We start from the raw sequence: 11,097 nt of genomic DNA, 5'->3' as shown, positions 1-11,097 counted from the left end.
TAAGAAAAACCCTGTTTTTAGCTTCCTGGCTATGCATTTTTAGAGATAGTTCGGTGTGTTTTTAAATGGTTTATCTAAAAAAAAAGTAAAATCACTGACATTGGAGACACATGTTGAATCAAGTGAATTGATTTTATTATTTGTGAGGTTGCTAAGTGCTAGCATCATGCCAACATGCTTAAAGGAGCTATATACATAAGTTTTGCTATTGCTTCATAGCCAACATTAGCATTAACAGCTGTTAACTTACCAGTCTAGAAGACGGCAACAAACCTCATCCCTTTACTCACCAAGCGTTTTCAGCGCCGATGTTAACACTTTTTCTTGCTTCTATCTCTATCACTTCTTTTCTTCTACTGAAGTTTGCATGCTAACCAGCTAGCTCCAGCTAGGTTAGCCTGTCTCGTCACTTTCCAATACCGAGTCCCTGAAGAAGTGCCACTGCTCAGAGGGTGTATTAAGGTTGGTAGACTGGTAGGTAAAAAGCTGTTAAAGTAGCTTCTTTAACAGGCATACTGTTTACCATGGGCACTCAGTTTAGTTAACTGTTAGCATGCTAACATTTCCTAAATAGCACTAAACACAAAGTGCAACTGAGGCTGATGGAAATGTCATTAGTTTTGCAGGTATTTGGTCATAAGATGTCCAAAATAAAATTTTGACCTGACGATGGCGCTAGTGGAAAAGGTAAGAGATCAGTGGGCCTATTATTACATTTCATCCTCAGGGAGAAATCAATGTCTGCACAATGCAATGGAAATCCATATAATTCTAGGAGGGCCCTGTTTCAACATGACAATTCCCCAATGAAGAAATGTTTTTTCTCAGTGTGGTGTGGAAGAGCTTGACTGCTCACAGCCCTGACCTCAACCCCATTCAGCACCTTTCAGGGAAAATTGTTATACTGACTTTGAGCCAAGCACTTGTCACCCAACATCAGTGTCTGACTCACTTATGCTCTTGTGGCTGAACTAGAGCAAATCTCTGCAGCCTTGTTCCAAAATCTGGGTGTAAAGGCTTCTCAGAAAGGGGGAATGACATGTTCAGCAAACACATATGGATGCAATGTTCATGTCCACATTACATTTGACCATACAGTATAGTGTTTTTTATGAACAATATATTTGATAAGATGTATAGTATAGCCACTTCCTGTCATACCCATAAGTAGTGATTTCCTACATCTCCCAGAATTCTTCATGTCAACCCCCCAGCAAGTGGGTGATCTAAAGAGAGGAACAGTTAAGCTGAGGATTTTAGTTTTTCATCCCTGCCTCTGAAAATACAGTAACTGTGCACACCACTACTGTTAAGGATTTTTGATGAGTTAAGAAGTCAGATAATTGGTTTGATTTAAAATAAATGAAGTATGTCAAACCAGATCCTTCTTCATTCTTCACTCAGCCACCCACGGCTCTCTTAAGTGTGTTAAGGAAAGACACACACATACACAAACTAGGTTGTGAAGTCACTGCAGCTCTACTCAGCACAGTCACTAATCCCAAAATGACTGTCATGTGTCAGCTTTGTCAGAATGACTGCGGTGCAGAGATAGAGTCTTGGCGGTAATTACATCATTTTCACAGGACACATATAATTATAGTAATTTATGCTGTTGTACTTGGGCTTGTAACAGCATGTGCTACTGGCCAAATGCTCTTTTGACTGCGTGAGCCAATATTTTGTAATAAATTTTCAACACCATAAATCAAAGTGTATCTCTTTACAGCACAGTATAAGTGTTGGCTTGTTGTAGCCTTTAATCTAAGAAGCATCAGGTTGACTTTACGCTGATTACATAAAAATACATTCATACAGCTAAAATATTTAACTTTGGGGACATGCTGAACATAGATATACTGTATACAGCTCATCAGATTTAGTCTAATGTTGGAAATGAAATGAAAAATTTCAGGAGGAAAGAAGTAAAATAATCAGAGCTGTTTGAGACATTTGGCCGTGCTTCTGTTCAGGGAACATTTTGAGCAGAGTGCTGGTGTCTTGTTCAAGGACTTTTTCTTGGAAGCACAATGAGAGTTACACAGATCACTCGTGCGAGCTTCCTCATTCACCCTGCTGTTTGCTTTTTAAATACTTTCCAGTCATGCTGTAGGAATGAAGTCCACATATAAATTTGTGTATGTAAAAATATGCAATAGCAATAGCAAAATACACCGAAAAGCATCACACCTGTTTCATACTCACATATATTTTGTACTCTACATTTCCTTATTGTCAACAAACTCCCTGAAAAGACCAAAAATGTGTAAGTCTATCTCTCAATACTTTGTGACTTCCCAACCCTGTGTGTGTCTCAGGCCCATAGCTGGACACGGTATATTTCAGCAAAAGTTAGAGTTAAATACTGCATTTGTTGGGGACTATTGTCAGCTGTGGATAGATACAAATCTGGTGCTGAAGCGGGATGTATAGCAGCAGAATGGTGTATGTGTACATGTCACCCAATGTGCAACACTGATGTGTGTTTTAATTGTTTTTAGACAGCAATGGAGCACATTGCAACAAAGGAATAAGATGTCAAGCTTAGAAACAATCTCTATTTAAGTAAGATTAAACTGGGACAGGCCTCCACACTCCAACACTCTTTTTACACTGGTTGTCACTAATTTCTGTAATTGTGTAATAATTTCCCATCTTTCTATTGTGTGTTTTCTGCACTGTAAGGTTATGTTCCACTGATCACACCGACCCATTAGATGGTTTCCTAAAATGAAAATTGCATTTCTCAGTCTGCATATTGTTATGAATGTTTTCCTACTTCACACCATACCAACTCATTTTACTCCATGTTATGCTTTTCCCCTCTGACTATGAAAGTTCAATATGGATTTCAACATTTCCTTGCTTTACCAGATTGCATGCTTTCTTGTTTCCCAGGATGCACAGGGACCCAATGGATGTGACATTTTACCCTTGATTAACTATTCTTCGTAAAACAGATCAGATGTCCCTGTCACAGAATCCTCTAAGGCCCAACAAGATCAACCCTTATACACCCTCCAAGTAACTAATTGGAGTGGACTGCACCAATAGTAGGGGAGTTTACCATAAATACACACACCGGGTTTACCACAAATACACATATAGACAGAAAGTTTAACCACATAGATATTTACAGTTTATACAATTTTGTTCACACTGAAACAAGAAATCACAGTGCAAAATGTATGTGTAACCACCAGCTCCAGAAAAACATCTTTCATCCAAACCAGACACCCCCCTCCTATTTCAAACATGGTAGAACCAGGAAGTAGAAATAGCTGGGAGATCCCTGTTAGAACCTTTTGCCTGAGGACCAGGAAGATTAGTGACAAAGGTAAGCCTTTAATATTGCAAGTATGCTAGCAATACTTGCTACTTGCAAAAAGCTTGCTATCAAAGGGTAGACAGCAAACATGCCTGGCGGTGGTAGTGACCCACCTCATGGTTTGTTTCACACTTTGTGTAGCTCTAATTTCAATGGCCGCCAAGAACTGCAGAATCATGAATCCTGCGTCATACAAGCACAAACATTAAAAGACACACACACAGCATAAAGTTGGACTGCAAGAAATGGAGAATAAACTCCATCAGCATTTGTTTGCAGTAAAACAATCACAAGTTTTCACATCCCACACCTTGTGTTTATAGCAACAGTTGCTAAAGTAATCAGACTTGGACATGTGCTAAATTAATACTGATCAGATGTTAGCATAGTAGCCTACTACATAATGGGCCAATATATCTGTTTGGAAATTTGTGTTGTATGCCTGTAATGTTTCTCATTTAGTGTTCTTTTTTATAAAAGTTTATTGTACTATAAAGCTCACCAAAGCAAGGTTGATACCTGCACAATTTGTGCTTCCCATGTGATATCAAGTGACTATGCCCTCAGTACCCATATCATGTAAAAACTAAAACTAAACTTAACCCTTACGTGCTCTGTTCACTTTTGTCTAAGAGCAAATGTGAACTAAAAGTAGAGATTCTAATGTCTCTTTTAATTTGAAGAAAACTTGTGCTATTAGGGATATAGTGTAGGCCTATGTCTGCCAGTACACTAGGCCGCAGTGAAATGGAGCTTGGTTTGATAATGTCTGGGCACATGTTGGAACACATATAGCCACAATCAGTTCTCAGTGCAAAATGGCCAAAATGCACTCATAAGTACTGAAGTATTCACCTCTCATAGTAAAATGATTCATCTGTGTTCACAGGAAATCAAAATTCAGAGCGTCTAAGGCCTGAGTCTGACTGTGGATCACTTGCATGCCATCCACTGACAGAAGACATGATGCGACGCCCTTCCCCCATGAAATCTGTGAATGTGGAAATGGGATATCATGTTGCTGAAGTTGAACAGGTAAAGAGAATCATCTGTTTTGCAGCATTTGTATTTTTCTGAGCAAAAACGCCACTGGCACCAAAACCAGCTGTTTAAAACATCAGATGTATAAGATATTTATGTTCGAGAAAATTGTTATTATTTACACTGTATGTCAGTATGGTTAACTAACAGTGGCTTTAAATGTTCATTTCACTCCGTCAGAAGAGTTTGGTGAGAAAAATGGTATCACTTGATGACAATGCAGACTTGTGATTAAGTGAGTTCAATGCTGCATCATATTACCAAGTGATCATGATATCAATATTATACACATTACACAAAGCATATGCACCCCTGAACATTACACCTATATGTGAACCATGGGCATTAATCTGCTGCTATAACTCTTCTGGGAAGGCTTTCATCCAGACTTCGGAACTGGCTGCAGGGATTTTCTCCCATTTAGCCACAAGAGCGTTAGTGAGGTCTGCCATAATGTTGATAAGGCCTGGCTTGTTCTTCCATACCAAACTGGGAAAACAATTTGTATATGGACCTGGCTTTGTATTATCATGCTTAAACAGGAAAGAGCTTCCCTCAAACAGTTGCCATAAAAGTGGAAACTGACTATTTTGTAAAATTTAATTAAGCATTGTACCATAAAGATTTCCCTTAAGTGGAACTAGGGAGCCTACGGCATCTCAGACCACATCCAAGACCATGAAAAACCTCAGGCCTAGGCAGGTGTCCACATACTTTTGACCATAGACTTTTTCAGTTCAGATTCTCGAAAGCTGTAACTGTTGATGTCAGAATGGCCCGTCTTGTGTCACTCACCTGTGCCAGTTGCCATAAATTTACAGCCCATGACGGTCTGGCTGAGCCGCGGTCAGCTCGCACCACAGCGACACACAACACTGGACAGAGAGCCAAACAGTGACTTAACTGGCGTGGGCTTTGGAGACGCCTCTGCTTAGTGAAAACTGAAAAGGGAGATACGATAAACCCAAAGTGTGTTTGAAACGAGCGAAAGCAAAACATGCAACATCTTGAGTTTTTGTTTGTAATACGAGTTTCATGGCAACAGTAATCCAAAAGCAATCAAATGTCAGCAGAGGTTCAGGATTCAGCCTGTTGCTTCACTTTTGCATGAGGGTGTCTTGTTCCCTGCGACTTTGAGATTTGAAAAACCTCGGTGTAATTGTAAAAGAGAAGGTTTTTGTATTCCCCCAAATACATTATGTAGCTGTGAAGGACCATATAGCAAGTTTAACACCATTTACTACAAATCACGTGCCAAACAGTTTTTTGTAGCATGAATGCATGTTTTCCTATTTTCCAAGCAGTCATTACTTTTGATTAATTTTAGGTGGAATCAAAATCAACCTGCAGAGACTTGAAACACACTTGAAAATAAGTCAATAAAAAGGCCATCTATCACAGTGAGCGTCTGCTTATACTGATTAATTGGGAGGTCATTATCGTCAATAACTTTGAGCACAATTAAAGCAGACAAGATGTCCATTGTGATGGATTACCCATCTCGCTCATGTGTCAGTTCTTTGCAATCTGATTTTGATATAAAGGAAAAATTATTGGCTTCATGGAGGACTGGGAAAACACTGATAATGCTCAAAGCCTGTGGTCAGCAGTAATGCAAAGCACATATCCCTGAGTTGTGTGGGCTGCTGTCTTGTTTTTGGGGTGCGGCAGCTGCCTCACACCCACAGAGATAAACATCACTGTCAATGCGAAAGATGAAGACCGGTGCTGCCATATTGTCCTAATAGAACCCTTGCTGCTATTGTTTGATTACAGGGTCGGCATTGTTATATTACAGTCTCGTCAGTGCTTCTGGATAAACTACAGGTTTAGATGTAAACAGGGACTTGGTGTGTTTATAGGATGCAGCAGCTGTAGCGCAGGTTTCAGGATCAGATAAGCTGCTCCAGGGACCTGGCAGCGTCCACAGCAGCAGCAGAAAACTAACAGAAGCTGAGCAGCATTGTAGTCATAGCTGAGGGAAGGCCTCGGTTTAGCAGAGCTTGTTTTGTTAATTAGGATACATCGGATGGGCGGGGTTGTAGAGATTCATCGGATCCCAGTCAGTTGCAAGTGTAGTGATATTCGTATAATGGCTTCAAATACAAGTTCCAGCCTCTTATTGCGTTATGGTGGTTTTTGCTGAATTTAAATATGTAATCACATGTCACTGTAATGAAGTCGGCTTTAACTTTTGAAAAGGAGGATGATGCTGCCATCTTTTTGCAACCATTAAGCAATTTGCAAATACTATTTAATTGGTTTCTTTGTTCCATTTCCTTCATAGCTTTCTACAGTGTAACTTCAGCCATGGTTGCATTAAACTCTTAGGGCCTTAGGGCAAAATATATGCTGTTTGGAACTTGCTAATTGCCCTTAAGACATTATGTCCTCATGGCAGCTTCATTTTTTGACGAGACATGGAGCCCAGCATGCAGGCCCCAGGTTTTTGTGTGCCAGTTATTTTACAGTAATAAAAAACTATTTATGAAGTAATGTACACCATGTTGGCAGAATGAAAATTTAAATAATAAAAGTCAAACTTGATTTTGATAACAGGGCCATGTGGCAGAAGATGGGGCCAAAACATTTGTTAATAATATGCAACCTGTCTGAGCTGATATTGCACTTAATTGGTGCAAATTCCTAAAGAAATGTGCAATTAATCAAATTACCAAAACCAGTTTACATGTTGTCCATTTTTTTACACTTTTGGCCGCCTGGGGCTTTTGCCCATTTTGCCCGGTTGATAATCCGGACTTGCTTCAGTACAGCAATGAGACCAGGAGGAGCACAGTTAAACTCCAAATGTGCCTCAGAGAAAGCCAGAATTGTCGATTACATTTTCAAATAACGGCACAAGATGAAAAATGATGACGCATTTAAAACTGAAGTTTGCTGGTTGAGTTACTACAGGACCAATCAGAGAAGGTCTGCGATGACGTGAAATCCAGCATCAGTTCCTATTCATATTGTCTTGATTTTTACATTGCAGTTAATTTTCAGCAATTGTTCGAATTGAATGCTGGAACTCTGTCCAGTCCAGTTTGGCTGCAGCCCCCCTTCAGATGCAGTGACCTTAAGTCCTGTGGTTGCAACTAACAATTGTTTTCATTCATGATTAATCTGCTGAGTATTTCCTCAATTTATTCACAAATCGGATTTCCAGTCTAATGTCAGAAAACCATGAAAAATAAACACAGCTGTCAGGCCTATTCTATTCTGTTCTATTCTATTCTATTGTGTAGTATCTCTAATAAGTCAGGGGAAGTGGGGAATTCCTTACTCGAGAACTCTAGTTCAAATATTTACAGGCTATAAAGCGGTCGGTGTTTTGAACTTTGCCCTCCAGGTTCATGCGCGTTCACAGTGGCCCTGCGCGGTCTTTATTTATCACTGCAAACAAGAATTATGGGTAACGTTTACAGCAGCGTGCGCGCTTTGTTTTTGTTAGGAAACACTATGAGCCTCGGGTGACTTTGTTCCCCCGTCAAACATTGTCAAATCAAAGCGGATTGCTGCTATTACAGCCAGTGCGCATGCCCGCACTGAGTAAACTTTCTTCCTCCGCGGTGCACGCGGGCGCGCCCAAGGAAAGAATTTGAAGCCGCGCGCGCTGCTTATGTTACTGTTGTGACTTGTTATGAATGATGAATCTGAACGACAAAAGAGTTTCAGCAACCCTGTGACATAGCGAAACAAACAGCTGCAGTCACTCTAAAAATATATCTTATTGTTATGGAGTTTTAGAATCACAAAAACGCACCTGTATATTAACTCCCTTTAATTTTCAGACTCACCAGGTAAATATAATGTTTTACGTCTCAGACTCACTATATGTTAAGGTAAAATAGCCTATTAAAATAGCTAAAACCGGCAAAACACACCTGGAGTCTGGAGAACTCCTAAACTCAGTGTCACAGACAGATCCATTTTAAGATATAAATTCACCAAAAAAGCAAATATCTCCAGATGAAATAACTCATGAGTGTCAGGCACACTACAGATTCTGGTATAATATTATAGGAATATTGCAACGTTATTATTGGAAATATTTTCCAAAAAGGTCACCTTAATTTTAAAATAAAATCACTCGAGTGTCAGAGACAGAATGTTTTAGTAGGTAGGGAGATACTAATGAAAAAGCACCATAAGGTTAAAAAAAAAAAAAAGTACTGAGTTTCACACACTATAGGAATATCAGTCACTCTAAGAGAAATTTCCAAAATGACACATTGCTCACATAAACTCACTTTCACTATCACAGACACACTACAAGCCAAGAACAAGATATGGGAATATTATTTAGGTACTACTTGAGGATAATTATTAAAAAGCTCCAACATTGTCAAGAAAACTCACTTAGAGTAAAATACTGTAGGAATATGAAAGTCATTATAGGAGATTCATTTTCCAAAAAGGTATAAGTTTAACAAACTCATTTTTGCATGTCACAGACACACTGTAAGTCAAGGTAAATTATCCCACTATTTTTGAGGTGCTATTGGAGGATAATGACAAAAAAATCTAAATATTGTGTGAAATTCAAAAATATAACTTTTTGAATTTCACACTATATTAGTGGAGAAATTTTCCAAAAACATAAACTCACTTAGTATCACAGACACAGGACAGGATAAAATATTATTGGATTATTATATAAGTAGATGAGGCAATTGCCAAAAAGCCACCATAGTCAAGATAAAGTCACCTTTGAGTGACAGACACACGACCTGTTATGGTAAAATATTATCTTCCTTATACAACATAAACCCTAATTTAAGCATCACAGATGCACTGTAAAAACATCAAATATCACTGGGGTAGTATTAGGAGAATAATTATTTTCCCAAAGTGCCACCATAAGGCCAAGATTTACTACTGAGTCACAGACTCACTCCAGGCTATGGTAAAATAGCCAGCTGATCTAATACAAAAAAAAGTCAATAAAAACTCTACTTTTAGATAACCATACAGAGAAATAATATGGAACATTAATGTGGAAAATTAAAACGGGTAAAATAAACTAAGGGACTATATACCCTGGAGTGTGGACTGTAACACTAGAGGAGCAATAAGTGAAGCACATCAGTCAATGTGGTTCCTACTAATAAAGATGGGATGGCGGATTTAAAAAAGTTAAAACTCATTATTATACCTGTACTGGTTTACATTAGAGAACTGCTGACTTGCAACACTGTAGGCCCATAAAGCAGTAGCGTATAAATCACGTGATCATTCTTCAGGTATCACGGGCTGCGTTATTAGTGATCACGAGACTGTTTTACTTGATGGCTTATTAAAGTGCTTGTAATCCTATAACATCCTCCCTTCACAGTGCACTATCAGTGAAAGCACACAATCATTGCCGCTTCACTTGTGCAGCGCGCTAATATCAGTCTAATGGTGAGTAATATAGATATGGGGATTTCTGCAGGTGTCAGAAAACAAGATACGGTATTGATTGGATTCATTTTGTGTTCACATGGAAGAACGGGCCCGGGTCAATAGAAAGGAGTAAAAGATAGGCTACAGGTTTTTTTCCGTTTCACAGCATTTTCTGCACCTCAAATAAAATGAGGAAATAAAAGGCATCAACTCGTTTATATGCTTTTTTTTTTTTTTCATCTTGTGAATAAACTAAAATATACAGGTTGGCTATGGAGACGCACCAAACCACGTAGGCTACAATATGTTCGGTGTATAGTGCCACATAGAGGTGCGGGCGTCTGCCAAACCTCTGCCAGAAGGGCGTCCACATTAAATCGCAGTGTGTTATTATGTCGTGATGAGAGTATAAAATAATCACGAATCTATCAAAATATAGGCTATTATAAAATGAAACAGAGCAGAGGCGTGAATAGAACTATTTCCTGCACTGAGCGGTGAGATATGGTAATGATCACACTCGCCAAATAACACCAGCCTGTAACATTAAGAGAGGCTTTAGACAATCACCCTATAATTCCTAGAAATTTAGATATTAAGTCTGGAAGTGTGCAAGATGCGGATAAACTTGGATGGATTAATTTCCCTCTACGGAGAACGTGTAATTTTATGTGTAAAAAAAAACAAACAAAAAAAAAAAAAAACAATAATGCAGGAATAAGCTTCAAAATAATAATAAAAAAATCTCCTGATAAAAGCTCGGATAACTACTGGCTAATCCTGAAAAATCTTCATATTTCTGAGATAATCTTTATAAACTGAGTGGATCAATCGGCTGCGGTTATTTTGCCAAGTTATTTCCTTTTGCTCCTCTTTGGGAAATTAGACAAAGACTCCTCTAAAACACACTAGTTGAAATAAACCTCTCTTTTCCTGGAGTTTATTCAAACAAACATGTTACCATAAACACATGAGGACTTGGAATCACCTTTTTTTTTGTATACAGTTTAGGCTAATGAACTTACTTCTGCAAAGTCTTACATTATCGTACAAAACAACGTTGCACTCAAGTTAAACATGCGGGGTTTTCTGTTTCAGCAAAGAAAATGAAAAACACGTAAAAGTAAAAGTCACTGAACGGGAGGCGTCATGGAGTCAAACGGGCCGGTGGCACCCTGCATAGACGGTAAATAGAAAGCACACAGAAGCAGTATAAAATATGTACATGATAGGCTAGATTTTCTCTCTTTTTTCCCTCCTCGTTGAGTCTGGACTCATGACAGGCTCGACACTTTATTTTTTTTCCTTGCAAATCCTTATTTTGGTCGAGAACCCCCCCC

This window comes from Seriola lalandi, unplaced genomic scaffold, assembly GCF_002814215.2.
Source record: "Seriola lalandi dorsalis isolate HSWRI2012SDOR001 ecotype SW California unplaced genomic scaffold, Sedor1 jcf7180002054502, whole genome shotgun sequence".
Taxonomy (NCBI): Eukaryota; Metazoa; Chordata; class Actinopteri; order Carangiformes; family Carangidae; genus Seriola; species Seriola lalandi.
Note: the sequence above shows the minus strand (reverse complement) of the source record.